The sequence below is a fragment of the Salvia hispanica genome, chromosome 4, assembly GCF_029641045.1.
Source record: "Salvia hispanica isolate PSC_SH4W2 chromosome 4, Shi_PSC_v1, whole genome shotgun sequence".
Lineage (NCBI taxonomy): Eukaryota > Viridiplantae > Streptophyta > Magnoliopsida > Lamiales > Lamiaceae > Salvia > Salvia hispanica.
This window is the reverse complement of record NC_142695.1, coordinates 30,531,402-30,546,434: the sequence shown is the minus strand read 5'-3', so window position 1 is coordinate 30,546,434 and position 15,033 is coordinate 30,531,402. Positions and strand designations below refer to the sequence as shown.

At 38.9% G+C, this 15,033-nt stretch overlaps 3 pseudogenes across 1 annotated transcript; 1 reads left to right on the top strand and 2 right to left on the bottom strand.

Annotated features, from left to right (window-relative positions):
• Positions 1–502: 502 nt before the first annotated feature.
• On the top strand, positions 503–15,032 carry LOC125194968 (pre-mRNA-processing-splicing factor 8A-like; annotated as a pseudogene).
• LOC148928426 (secreted RxLR effector protein 161 pseudogene) lies at positions 2,111–3,330 on the bottom strand (annotated as a pseudogene).
• On the bottom strand, positions 5,269–7,395 carry LOC148928425 (uncharacterized; annotated as a pseudogene). Its single transcript, XR_016128864.1, has 3 exons — positions 6,093–7,395; positions 5,558–5,999; positions 5,269–5,483 (listed from the first exon to the last, which is right to left on the bottom strand). The product of XR_016128864.1 is annotated as an uncharacterized LOC148928425 (transcript).
• Position 15,033: the final 1 nt, after the last annotated feature.

Sequence of the window (15,033 nt, the reverse complement as noted above, 5' to 3'; positions counted from 1 at the left end):
TTTGTAATTACCAAGCATAGGAATGAAACCAATCAAGGAATAACAATTCCATTCCATTTGTAAACCTTACATTCACCAAGCACAAGAATGGAATGGAATGAGATTAACAATTCCATTCCATTTGTAAACCTTACATTCACCAAGCACAAGAATGGAATGGAATTGTCATTCCATTCCCACCTTTATTCCATTCCCATCTCCATTCCATTCCCTCCTCATTCCATTCCATCATACCAAGCATTTAGTGACCAAAAAATAAAAGCCCATTCATTAGCCCGAAAATGGCCCAACTGCCATCACTTGCATAAAACCCACACTTACTTCTCTCACTAAAATGCTCAGCTCTCTCTCTCTCTCCGATTCATTTCGAGGCCGAGAGGATTCGTTTCCCTCTCTTGCTGTAATTTCAATCTCCACCTCTATGAATCATTGCAATTTCAATCTCCACCTCTGCAATCGTGCGGTCAGAGTGTTTTTCTAGGGTTTTTAGCAGGATAGAGGGATGTACAACAGCGGGCAGGATATGTGGAGCAACAACCCGGCGCCGCCAGGGACGAGCGGCGCGGGAGCTATGCCACCAATGATGGCTCCGCCTGGTACCAGCGGAGCTCAGCCGCCGATGCTGCCGCCTTCGTACAGTGTCGTGCCTACCGAGTCTCAGCTGGATGAGAGAGCGAGGAAGTGGATGCAGCTGAACACCAAGCGTTACAGCGAAAAACGAAAATTCGGATTCGTTGAGACTCAGAAGGAGGATATGCCTCCTGAACATGTCAGGAAAATCATCCGGTATGTTGCTCTTTTCAATCAATTTAGTACAATTAGGAAAATCTATCGAAATACGACTTAGAATTCCCTTTGATGCTAATATAGCTCATTAAATCTGTAGTCGTGAGAGTGACCTAATCAATGGTTATGTGGAGATGGTGTATACATTTTTTAATCAATAGGTGAAAGTGAGATAAGGTTAGGCATTGTGTAATTGAGCAGTAGTATATTTTTTGTAAACTGACTCATGTTTTGTTACTTTGCGGCAGGGACCATGGTGACATGTCATCGAAGAAGTATCGCCACGATAAGCGAGTGTATTTGGGAGCTCTTAAGTTTGTGCCCCATGCTGTGTACAAACTTCTCGAAAATATGCCCATGCCTTGGGAACAAGTAATTATTCTAGATAAATCATGCATTTTAGGTGTGGTTTCTTTTGGTGTTTTATGCTTCTAATGAAACTATATGTGCCATTTGTGACTTTAGGTACGTGAAGTAAAGGTTCTCTACCATATTACTGGGGCTATTACATTTGTAAATGAAATCCCTTGGGTTGTTGAACCAATCTATTTGGCACAGGTGTGTTATACCGGCATTTTATCCTTTCTACTTGGCCTTTTCGTGCAACTAATGGTTCTGAATTTAAAACTCTCTGCAGTGGGGTACCATGTGGATCATGATGCGAAGAGAGAAGAGAGATCGCCGACATTTCAAGAGAATGCGCTTCCCACCTTTTGATGATGAAGAGCCTCCATTAGACTATGCTGATAATCTCCTTGACGTGGATCCCTTAGAACCAATTCAGTTGGAATTGGATGAGGAAGAAGATTCAGCTGTGCATACTGTTAGGAAATATGTAGGATACTTTAGGATTAGGAAATCCTTATAGAATGACTTGGATAACTTAGAATCGTGTGTACACTTTCAGATCAAGTATTTTGAGTGTATCAAAATCAATGATCGGATAAGACTAAATTCCTTGGATTGTGTTACTCATTTCTGTCATGTATTTAACCAAAACAACAACCAAACCATTGCCACTAAACTGCCAAAGCAGTTAATTAACCAAAACTGATCCAAAACAGTTAATAACTGTTTTAAACTGCTAAAACAGTTACCACCAAAACAAAATAGGATAGGAAAAGCTTCAATTGAAACAACCGAATTAATTCCCCAAAATTAAAGTGCTAATACACTAAAATTCCAACATTCCTCCCCTATTTTAGTGTATATATAAGCATGATCAAATTAACAAAACAGAAAACAAAATTATGCATAAATGAAAATATCACAAGGATTGAATTTCCATTTTAGTATATTAATGTACAAATATTCGAATTATAAGAGTGGTCTAAGACTTGAACTCTTACAATTTCTTTGAATATCAGTCTTAAGATACACATAATTTTCAACCAATCAATCCAAACCTGACACCTTAATAACAAGTCTAGTGTCCATATCCTTCAATAAACATTTATAAAACTAAGTCCAGAGCTTTATTGGAACAACTTAGATTCCATGTTTATATAGGTAGCTTTTCATCTTGTTCTGTCAAAAACAATTTGCCAAAAAAACTATTAAGAAGCAAAACTTCAACCTCTTTTAAACTGACAGAATAATACACATACCTCAGATGGTTTGAACATGTGTCAATCTCACATGTTTAGGCTTTCCACATTGAATTCCACATCTAACATCAAATTAGAAGGAAATTGGGTATCCCAAACAGATAAGATTAGATGGACTTGAGCCCCACCCCTTTAGCAGATTTGATAACTAAATCTTTTGCCAAGCCTTTGGTTAGATGGTCTGCCAGATTTTGTTGTGTCCCGACAAATTCAACTGAAATGACCCCATGAGTGATCAGCTCCCTAACCATGCTATGTCTGACACCTAAATGTCTAGACTTCCCATTGTAAACTTAGCTATACACTTTAGCCAAAGTTGCAGCACTGTCACATCTCATTGAGATAGGTGGTATAGGCTTAGGCCACAAAGGAATTTCATATATCAAATTCCTCAGCCATTCTGCCTCCTTTCCAGCTGCAGCAAGTGCCACAAATTCTGATTCCATTGTAGAATTTGTGATACAAGTTTGCTTCTTTGAAGCCCAAGAAATGGCTCCACCTCCCAGCAAGTAAATCCAACCACTAGTAGAGGAATGATCCTCTAGATTGGTTATCCAACTTGCATCCGAATATCCTTCCAAAATTGAGGGAAAATCAGAATAACACAAACCATAGTTTATGGTTCCTTTGAGGTACTTGAGTAGCCTCCTCACTGCCTGCCAGTGATGTATGCTAGGATTATGAGTAAACCTACTTAACCTTCCAACAGCAAAAGCTATATCAGGCCTAGTGCTGATCATTGCATACATCAGGCATCCAATTGCTTTAGAATATTCCAATTGGGAAACTGTCTTCCGTTTATTAGGCAAGAGTTTTATATTAGGATCTATAGGCGTTCTAACAGAAGTACAATTTCCATAATTGAACTTCTTCAACACTTTCTCAATGTAATGAGATTGTGTAATAGAAATTCTGTTAGGTGCTTCTCTTATTATCCTAATTCCCAATATGACTTCAGCCTCACCTAAGTCTTTCATAGAAAACTTAGATGATAAGAACTCCTTTGTTTTATCTATTTGGTCTTGGCTAGTACCAAATATAAGCATATCATCCACATAAAGACAAATAATGACTCCTTTACCAGATTTGTCAAACTTTGAATAAACACACTTATCAGCCTGATTTAGAAGAAAACCATTTGATAAAATAATGTCATCAAACTTTTGATGCCATTGCTTGGGTGCTTGTTTCAAGCCATATAATGACTTGATCAACTTGCACACCTTGTGTTCATTTCCTGGTAAGGTGTATCCCTCAGGCTGTTTCATATAAATTTCCTCATTCAAATCACCATTCAAGAAGGCTGTCTTGACATCCATTTGGTGAATGAGGAGTTTATGAATAGAAGCCATAGCCACTAGCAATCTGATAGTGGATATTCTAGCCACAGGTGCATAGGTATCAAAATAGTCTATGCCCTCTTTTTGTCTAAATCCTTGAATGACAAGCCTAGCTTTGAACTTATCTATGGATCCATCAACTTTCATCTTTCTTTTAAAGATCCATCTACACCCTAATGGTTTGCAGCCAGGGGGTAAATCAGTTAATTCCCAAGTGTTATTTTGGAGTATAGAATCCATTTCATCATCTATAGCCTCTTTCCAAAATGAGACATCCCTAGATGACATGGCTTCTTTGAAAGTCTTAGGATCCTCTTCAATAATAAAACAATATGGGTACTGGGATTGCAACTCATCCCTTGATCCTTCAATGAGATGGATTTGAAATCCTTCATCCAGGTTACTTTGATTCCTTGGCCTAACACTCCTTCTAACCCAATATTGGGTTAAAGGTTCCTCTGATTGTTGTTCAGAGATTACCAATCTGTTTTCAGAATTTGAAAACAAATCCTTAGGCCTTGAGATAGATGAGAATCTATTCTCATCAAAGATTGCATCCCTTGACTCTATTACAGAGTTCACAGAAACAGACTTATTAGGTTCTAGAACATAAAACCTATAAGCCTTGGACTGATTTGCATATCCAATAAAAATGCAGTCAATTCCTTTTTTACCCAATGTCCTTCGTTTAGGATCATTGAGTCTTACCACTGCTCTGCAGCCCCACACCTTAAGATAGTTTAAATTTGGAGGTTTTCCAAACCACAACTCATAGGGTGTTGTTTTACTTTTCTTATTTGGGACTCTATTCAAGAGGTAACAAGCAGTTAACATAGCTTCTCCCCAAAATCCCTCATTTAGTCCAGAATATGAAAGCATAGAGTTAACCATTTCTTTCAAAACTCTATTCTTTCTTTCTGAAATCCCATTCTGCTGTGGGGTATAAGGGGCAGTAGTTTGGTGGATTATTCCCACTGATTCAAAGTAATGAGGATCATAATACTCACCTCCCCTATCTGACCTAAAGACTTTTATACATTCACCCTTTTGTACCTCAACTTCTGTTTTGTACACTTTGAATTTCTCTAAGGCTTCATCCTTAGAATTCAGCAAGTATACATAACAAAATCTAGTTGAGTCATCAATAAAAGTAATGACATACTTTCTATTTCCAATTGATGGGGTTGAATGAAAGTCACAGAGGTCACTGTGAACCAACTCCAGCAGTTTTACATTTATCTTTGCTAACATTAAAGGCAGGGATTAGGCTACTTTTAGACATTTCAATAAGTCTTTTATAATGAACATGTCCTAACCTCTCATGCCACAAATTTGTAGTTGATTGTTCATTAGTGGTTATCACAAAAGCAGATTTATCCTCAAATGATGATTCAATGTTTAATCTTAACATTCCATTACATAGATAACCAAAACCAACAAACACACCATGTTTAGATAAAACATATTTATTTGCTTCAATTACTTGTTTGTATCCTAGGTTATTTATTACAGTACCACTCATTAGATTCTTTCTAATGGTGGGAACATACAATACATCTAATAGCAACAATTGTTTTCCAGAAGTAAAAACAAGGCTAACATTTCCTATTCCTTCTACTGATTCACTAGAGCTATTCCCCATCCTGATCACTGATCCATCAGAGATCATCTGCAAAGATGTAAACCATCTTTTATCCTTGCATACATGATTTGTAGCCCCAGAATCCACCCACCAAGTGAGTTCATCATCCTGTACATAGAATGAACTTGGTGTATCAGAAACATAATTCTGAATAGAAATGTTAGAATTAAGTATGTTCATACCTTGAGGTACATTTGGATCCTTAGATCCACCAGGTCCAGAATTTGAGCCACTGGTACTTGTCCCAGTCTTGAATCCTTTCTTTCCAGATCTACAATCTTTCTTGAAGTGGCCTGGTTTCCCACACTTCCAACAGACAAACTTTTGTTTCTTATTATCAAAGGACTCTCCTTGATTCATCTTCCTTTTCCCTTTAAACTTCTTTCCACCTTCTATCATGTTGATAGAAGATAAACCAGCAACATCCTTTTCCTTGTTCTTTTCTATCTCCTGAATCCTTAAGGACTCTTCTATCCGGAGATGAGAACCAAGTTGCACCAAAGAAAGTTCTTCCTTTTGATGCTTTAGAGTGTGTTTGAAGTCTTTCCAAGAGGGGGACAATTTATCAATGACACTAGAAACTGATATGGATTCATCCATATGCATCTGGTGTTGTTGAAATTGTCCAAGAATCCTTAGCAATTCATTATATTGTTCCATTACTGGTCTAGAGTCTAGCATCTTATAATTATTGAAATTACTAACAAGGAATTTCTTGCTAGAGGCATCTTCTGCCATGTATTTAGACTCTAGAGAATCCCAAAGTTCTTTGGATGATTCAGCATTTTGATAAATATCGAAAAGAGAATCAGTCATACCATTAAGGATGTGCCCTCTGCACACATAGTCATCATTTTCCCATTTCTACCTTCTTCTTGTCTGTTCCAGAGACTCCTCCTCTGCAGGCTCAGGCATGGTGGTGGTGAGTATATGAACAACCTTCAGGGTGGTAAGCAAAAAGTGCATCTTCTTTCTCCATCTTCGAAAATCCACTCCTTCAAACTTCTCCAATTTTGTGAATTTTGCAGTCATATCTCTTACAGAATTGTGCCCAGTCATTTTCTTAAATACTTGATCTTTGTTAGGAAATATGTAGGATACTTTAGGATTAGGAAATCCTTATAGAATGACTTGGATAACTTAGAATCGTGTGTACACTTTCAGATCAAGTATTTTAAGTGTATCAAAATCAATGATCGGATAAGACTAAATTCCTTGGATTGTGTTACTCATTTCTGTCATGTATTTAACCAAAACAACAACCAAACCGTTGCCACTAAACTGCCAAAGCAGTTAATTAACCAAAACTGATCCAAAACAGTTAATAACTGTTTTAAACTGCTAAAACAGTTACCACCAAAACAAAATAGGATAGGAAAAGCTTCAATTGAAACAACCGAATTAATTCCCCAAAATTAAAGTGCTAATACACTAAAATTCCAACACATACATGGTTCTATGACCATAAGCCTCTTGTGAAGACGAAGCTTATAAATGGACCTAGCTACCGGAAATGGCATCTTTCACTTCCAATCATGGCGACACTTCACCGGCTTGCTGGCCAGTTGCTCTCTGATTTGATTGATCGTAATTATTTCTACCTTTTTGACATGGAGTCATTCTTCACTGCCAAGGCTCTCAACATGTGTATACCTGGTATGTCTGATGCTACACCTGATTTTCTTCTCCTGTGACTCTCGTGTTTGTTAGATCTTTACAATATGGTTGTGCTTGTTTGTAGAAGTCATTCAGGTGTATTCAGTTTTTGCAGATAATGTTTTCTTCTTTTTGGTTTAATTGTTGTGATTGAGTTTGATAAGTTGTTTGAGTTAATATGAATTACCATAATATGATTATTCCGGTGTTAATTTTGCAGGTGGTCCGAAGTTTGAGCCTTTGTACCGTGACATGGAGAAAGGTGACGAGGACTGGAATGAGTTTAATGACATCAATAAACTTATCATTCGCTCACCTCTCAGGACGAAATATAGGATTGCTTTCCCCCATCTCTACAACAATAGGCCGAGGAAAGTAAAGCTTAGTATCTATCACACTCCAATGATTATGTTCATAAAAACCGAGGATCCTGATTTACCTGCTTTCTACTATGATCCTCTAATACACCCCATAACAAGTACAAGTAAAGATAGGAGAGATAAGAAAGTATATGATGAAGAAGATGATGATGATGATTTTGCTTTACCTGAGGGTGTAGAGCCATTACTTGTTGGCACTCCTATATATACAGACACGACTGCTGCTGGTATATCTCTTCTGTTTGCCCCTCGTCCTTTTAACATGCGATCTGGACGTATGAGGCGTGCTGAAGATATACCTTTTGTATCTGAGTGGTTCAAGGAGCACTGGTAAGATATGCTCTCGAAGTCTCACACATTGGCTTAGCTCTAAAAAATGTGCTTATGTATATGATATTTTCCCCCCCTTTTTTATTGGCAGCCCTCCGTCTTACCCTGTCAAAGTTCGTGTCAGCTACCAGAAATTGTTGAAATGTTTTGTGTTGAATGAGCTGCATCATCGCCCACCTAAGGCTCAGAAAAAGAAGCACTTGTTCAGGTCCCTCCAAGCTACAAAGTTTTTCCAAACTACTGAACTTGATTGGGCTGAAGCTGGTCTTCAAGTCTGCAAGCAAGGATACAACATGCTGAACCTGCTCATTCATCGGAAAAACTTGAACTATCTTCATCTTGACTATAACTTCAACTTGAAGCCTGTAAAGACTTTAACCACGAAGGAGCGCAAGAAGTCGCGGTTTGGTAATGCCTTCCATCTTTGCCGTGAAATCCTGCGTTTGACGAAGCTTGTAGTTGATGCAAATATCCAGTTCCGGTTGGGAAATGTTGATGCATTTCAGTTGGCTGATGGCCTGCAATACATTTTTTCACATGTTGGCCAATTGACTGGTATGTACCGGTACAAGTATCGGCTCATGCGGCAGATTCGGATGTGTAAAGACTTGAAGCATCTCATTTACTACCGATTCAATACTGGGCCAGTTGGAAAAGGTCCTGGTTGTGGCTTTTGGGCACCTATGTGGAGAGTGTGGTTGTTTTTCCTTCGTGGTATAGTTCCTCTCCTAGAAAGGTGGCTTGGAAATCTACTTGCTAGGCAATTTGAAGGAAGACATTCTAAGGGAGTAGCTAAAACTGTGACTAAGCAGCGTGTTGAAAGCCACTTTGATTTGGAGCTTCGTGCTGCTGTCATGCACGATGTCCTTGATGCCATGTCAGGTGAGAAGCTTCTGATATCTGTTTCCATTGACATTTCTCTTTCCTTTGCTATTCTGTGATTTTTATGTAATTCGATAAAAATGCTTATGTTTTTTTCTTGCAGAGGGTATTAAGCAAAATAAAGCTAGGACTATTTTGCAGCATTTGAGTGAGGCATGGCGTTGCTGGAAAGCAAATATTCCTTGGAAGGTGCCAGGTTTGCCAGTTCCAATTGAGAACATGATATTACGTTACGTCAAATCAAAAGCTGATTGGTGGACCAATGTTGCTCATTATAATCGAGAACGTATTAGAAGGGGAGCCACGGTAGACAAGACTGTTTGTCGAAAGAATCTTGGAAGATTAACTCGTCTCTGGTTGAAAGCTGAACAGGTTTGTAACTTTGTGTCATCCAAACTCAAGAATTTTCCTGAAGTTTTTCATCTGAATTCTGTTTTATCGTTACAGCTTATGTTGATATTCTCTTATCACACACTTTGCAGGAACGGCAGCACAACTACTTGAAAGATGGTCCATATGTCACTCCTGAAGAAGCAGTGGCCATATACACTACAACTGTGCATTGACTGGAGTCCAGAAAATTCTCTCCAATTCCTTTCCCCCCTTTGTCCTACAAGCATGATACTAAACTCCTCATCCTTGCCCTGGAGAGATTGAAGGAGTCGTATAGTGTTGCTGTAAGGTTGAACCAGCTACAGAGAGAGGAATTGGGATTGATTGAGCAGGCTTATGATAACCCTCATGAGGCTTTGTCGCGTATTAAACGTCATTTGCTCACACAACGTGCCTTCAAAGAAGTAAGTTCTGGTTTAGACTTCCTGTTTGGTTGAGTTAATAGAATATCTGTAAATGTTAAGCCCACATGCCTGGCGAAGTTCTAATTAAATGGCTGAATGCTTTGTTTTAATATCTTTTTGAAATGTTAAGCTATAAAAATGAAATGTTTTGCAGGTCGGTATCGAGTTCATGGACCTATACAACTATCTAATTCCTGTTTATGAGATTGAACCTCTTGAAAAGATTACTGATGCATATCTGGACCAGTATCTGTGGTACGAGGGCGATAAACGTCATCTTTTCCCAAATTGGATTAAACCTGCAGATTCAGAACCACCACCTCTGTTAGTTTACAAATGGTGTCAAGGCATAAACAATTTACAAGGCGTATGGGACACTAGTGATGGGCAGTGTGTTGTGATGCTTCAAACTAAATTCGAGAAGTTTTTTGAGAAGATCGATTTAACCATGCTTAACAGGTATTATAGTAAAAATGTTTCCTTTTTCCTTTAACAAGTAAATTGGTATTTGCCTGAGAAACTGAATGAATTTGTATCTTACATCTGCAGGCTTCTACGTTTGGTTCTGGACCATAATATTGCAGATTATGTTACTGCAAAGAACAATGTTGTTCTATCGTACAAGGACATGAGCCATACAAACTCTTATGGTCTCATCCGTGGTCTTCAGTTTGCTTCATTTATTGTCCAGTATTATGGGCTTGTTCTGGATCTTCTGCTTCTTGGGCTGACACGAGCCAGTGAGATAGCTGGTCCACCTCAGATGCCTAACGAGTTCATTACTTACCATGACACTAGAGTGGAAACCCGACACCCGATCAGACTGTATTCTAGGTATATCGACAAGGTGCATATACTGTTCCGCTTCACTCATGAGGAAGCTCGGGATCTTATCCAGCGGTATCTTACAGAACATCCTGATCCCAACAATGAAAATATGGTTGGGTATAATAATAAGAAGTATTGGCCAAGAGATGCTAGAATGAGACTCATGAAGCATGATGGTAGGGTTCTTTATTTTATCATGATTCAAATATGTGACTATATTTGAATATTGCCGTTCATGACGTATTTATGGTTGCTAATATGTGTTGGCAACTTTCTTTCAGTTAATCTTGGTAGAAGTGTTTTCTGGGACATGAAGAATCGACTTCCAAGAAGTACCACCACACTTGAATGGGAGAACAGCTTTGTCTCTGTCTACAGCAAGGACAACCCTAACCTGCTGTTCAGCATGTATGTGTCCTCCCTCTTCCATCCCTCGTTGAATACCTGAGGAATGTTGAAAATATTTAACTACTTTATTGTATTGTAGGTCTGGTTTTGAAATTCGTATACTGCCCAAGATAAGAATGACTCAAGAGGCTTTCAGTACACAAGAGATGGTGTTTGGAATCTGCAAAATGAGCAAACGAAAGAAAGAACTGCGGTTGCTTTCTTAAGGGTTGATGATGAACACATGAAGGTGTTCGAGAATCGGGTCAGACAGATTCTCATGTCTTCAGGTTCGACAACATTCACAAAGATTGTCAACAAGTGGAATACTGCCCTAATAGGTAATAAATATATATAGCTTTTTTAATAGATGCATTTTGTGGTAGACAACCAGCTTCTACTTTTCTTGTTGCTAAAACCTTGTATGTTATTTATGCAGGTCTCATGACATATTTCCGTGAAGCTACTGTACACACGCAAGAGTTGTTGGATCTTCTGGTAAAGTGTGAAAATAAGATACAGACTCGTACTAAGATTGGGCTAAATTCAAAGATGCCTAGCAGGTAAATACATTTTAACTCCTTTATTTTGTGCTCTCTTTTGCTCTGTTTTTTTTTTTTTTTTAAACTTTAGGATTCCTGATTTTGATATGTTGTCAGGTTCCCACCTGTCATCTTTTACACTCCAAAGGAAATCGGGGGACTTGGAATGTAGTCAATGGGGCACATCTTGATTCCTCAGAGTGATCTCCGGTATAGTAAACAGACAGATGTTGGTGTCACTCATTTTAGGAGTGGAATGAGTCATGAAGAGGACCAGCTGATTCCCAATCTGTATCGTTACATACAGGTATGTTTGTTCATGTGATTTTGTTTCACATTTTCAAACCACAGTTTAGTGTTTACCAATTCCTTTTTTTATGCCTCTGTGACAGCCATGGGAAAGCGAGTTCATTGATTCTCAGCGTGTTTGGGCTGAGTATGCTTTGAAAAGGCAGGAAGCTCAAGCACAGAATAGGCGATTAACCCTGGAGGATTTGGAAGTAAGTTGAATTTTTTTTTTTGAGCTATGTATCTTTTCTTCCAATATCTGTCTACTTGGGTGACTGTTGAAATTGGGGTTGTGCTGATGAGGGATAAAACCCTTTACTGTTGTATATTTTGAGTATTATTAGCTGTAACTCTCCACTTTCTTGTTTAATACTGACATTTATTCAAGTAGCTGTCAAACTTACATGTTAATTTTACTCCTTAGGATTCATGGGATCGTGGGATACCTCGTATCAACACTCTTTTCCAGAAGGACAGGCATACCCTTGCATATGACAAAGGGTGGCGAGTTCGGACAGATTTCAAGCAGTACCAGGTCCTGAAGCAAAATCCATTTTGGTGGACACACCAGAGACATGATGGGAAACTATGGAATTTGAATAACTACCGTACAGATGTTATTCAAGCTCTGGGAGGAGTAGAAGGAATTCTTGAACATATATTGTTTAAAGGAACCTAGTAAGACTATCTTATCAATACTCATTAGTCCGAGCCTTCATGTTGGTTTTTTATAATAACATGAGATACCATTGTCATGAGCATAATTGGTTAGTGTAGTTCGTGTATATACTATATAGTACTGTCTCCCAAAGGTTCAATAGCTAATTAATGGTTTCCCTTCATCAGCAACTAAGTCTGTTATCATCATGCTGGTTATTGCGTTGCCAACTAGCCTGAATTTGCATCTTGACCGATCTGGATTCTATATTATTAGGGAACGTCATTGATGCATGCATTTGTTTTCTTTTAATATGATTCTAATCTGTCTTACTATGATTGCTTAAATTTTCAGTTTCCCGACATGGGAGGGTCTTTTTTGGGAGAAAGCTTCTGGTTTTGAGGAGTCCATGAAGTATAAGAAGTTGACTAATGCACAAAGATCTGGTCTCAACCAAATTCCTAACAGAAGATTTACCCTTTGGTGGTCACCGACTATAAACAGAGCAAATGTGTATGTTGGTTTTCAAGTCCAGCTGGATCTCACTGGGATCTTTATGCATGGGAAGATCCCAACTCTGAAGATATCTCTGATCCAGATATTCCGTGCACATTTGTGGCAGAAGATACATGAGAGTGTAGTTATGGATCTTTGTCAAGTTTTGGATCAAGAACTGGATGCATTGGAAATTGAGACTGTTCAGAAGGAAACAATTCACCCTCGAAAGAGTTACAAAATGAACAGCTCATGCGCTGATATCTTCTTGTTTGTTGCCCATAGATGGCCCATGTCAAAACCAAGTCTTGTGGCAGAGTCGAAGGATGTTTTTGACCAGAAGGCCAGCAATAAATATTGGATTGACGTGCAGCTTCGCTAGGGTGATTATGATTCCCACAACATTGAGCGGTACACTAGAGCAAAGTTTATGGATTACACGACAGACAACATGTCAATCTATCCATCACCAACTGGTATGTTCATTAATAGTTGGTTATACATGTTTAACAGTTTAAGTTGGTTTTTTTTTTCAAATCGAGTAACATGGATAATACTTTTTTCAGGGGTAATGATTGGACTTGATCTTGCTTATAATCTCCATTCCGCTTTTGGAAATGGGTTCCCTGGTTCGAAGCCACTAATTGCGCAGGCAATGAACAAGATCATGAAGGTAAATCTTTTTAAATACTGTAGTATAAACAGGAGTGCAATTTTCTTGTTTTCTAGTTTATGCAAGGCTAAACTAATCAACTTTTGCTTGCAGTCGAATCCGGCATTATATGTTCTAAGAGAACGCATAAGAAAAGGGCTGCAGTTGTACTCTTCGGAACCTACAGAGCCATATTTGTCATCCCAGAACTATGGGGAGATCTTCAGCAATCAGATCATCTGGTTTGTGGATGACACAAATGTGTATCGCGTCACTATCCACAAGACATTTGAGGGAAATCTCACAACAAAACCCATTAATGGTGCTATTTTCATCTTCAACCCTAGGACTGGCCAGCTGTTTCTGAAGGTTTTTTCATATCCTTGTCATCCAATTTTTTATACGTTCAAGGGTTATGCATGTATTCACTCTCTCCTTTCTGGTTACAGGTCATTCACACAAGTGTGTGGGCTGGACAAAAGCGTCTTGGTCAGCTTGCCAAGTGGAAAACTGCTGAAGAAGTTGCTGCTCTGGTCCGATCATTGCTCTGACCCGCAAAGGAATGTTGGATCCCCTTGAAGTGCATTTACTTGATTTTCCAAATATTGTAATTAAAGGAAGTGAGCTACAGTTGCCATTCCAGGCTTGCTTGAAGATTGAGAAATTTGGTGATCTGATACTGAAGGCGACATAACCACAGATGGTATTGTTCAACATATATGATGATTGGCTGAAGACGGTCTCATCCTACACAGCGTTCTCGAGGCTGATATTGATTCTCCGAGCTCTTCATGTGAACAATGAGAAGGCAAAAATGCTGCTTAAGCCTGATAAGACATTTGTCACTGAGCCCCATCATATCTGGCCAAGTCTAACAAATGAACAGTGGGTGAAGGTAAGCTTGTTGAACTTGATCTTCTAGTTTTTGTTTGATTGAGAGAACACTGCGGTTGGGATCTTTTCTTAAGCATATAGTTGTTTTCTGTCTAATCACATACTTCCTTTCTTCTGTTTTAATGTTTAGGTCGAGATAGCACTCAGAGACCTGATACTTTCTGACTACGCGAAAAAGAACAACGTGAACACATCTGCATTGACCAATTCTGAGATTCGTGATATAATTCTTGGAGCTGAGATCACTCCACCCTCACAACAGCGTCAACAAATTGCCGAGATTGAGAAACAGGTGACTACCCCACTCCTCATTGCAACTGATTGTGGCCTCGTGTTATGTCATTTGTTTACCCAGCTGCTTACTGTGTGACTTTTGTATTCCTTCAGGCAAAGGATTCCAGTCAGCTCACAGCAGTAACCACAAGGACCACAAACGTGCACGGTGATGAATTAATTGTGACCACTACTAGTCCTTATGAACAAGCAGCATTTGGGTCTAAAACTGACTGGCGGGTCAGAGCTATTTCGGCTACCAATCTCCATCTTCGGGTCAATCACATATATGTTAACTCCGAGGATATTAAGGTACATATACTTTCTGCTGAATGACATCAGTCTGCTCATATAAAGCTATTTTGCTGATGAGATTTTGGTAAAATGTATGCAGGAAACTGGATATACATACATTATGCCCAAGAATATATTAAAGAAGTTCATATGCATAGCAGATCTTCGCACGCAAGTTGCAGGTTACCTTTATGGTGTAAGTCCACCGGACAATCCCCAAGTCAAAGAAATCCGGTGTATTTCCATGGTGCCACAGTGGGGTACCCACCAGCAAGTTCATCTACCATCAGCTCTACCCTAAA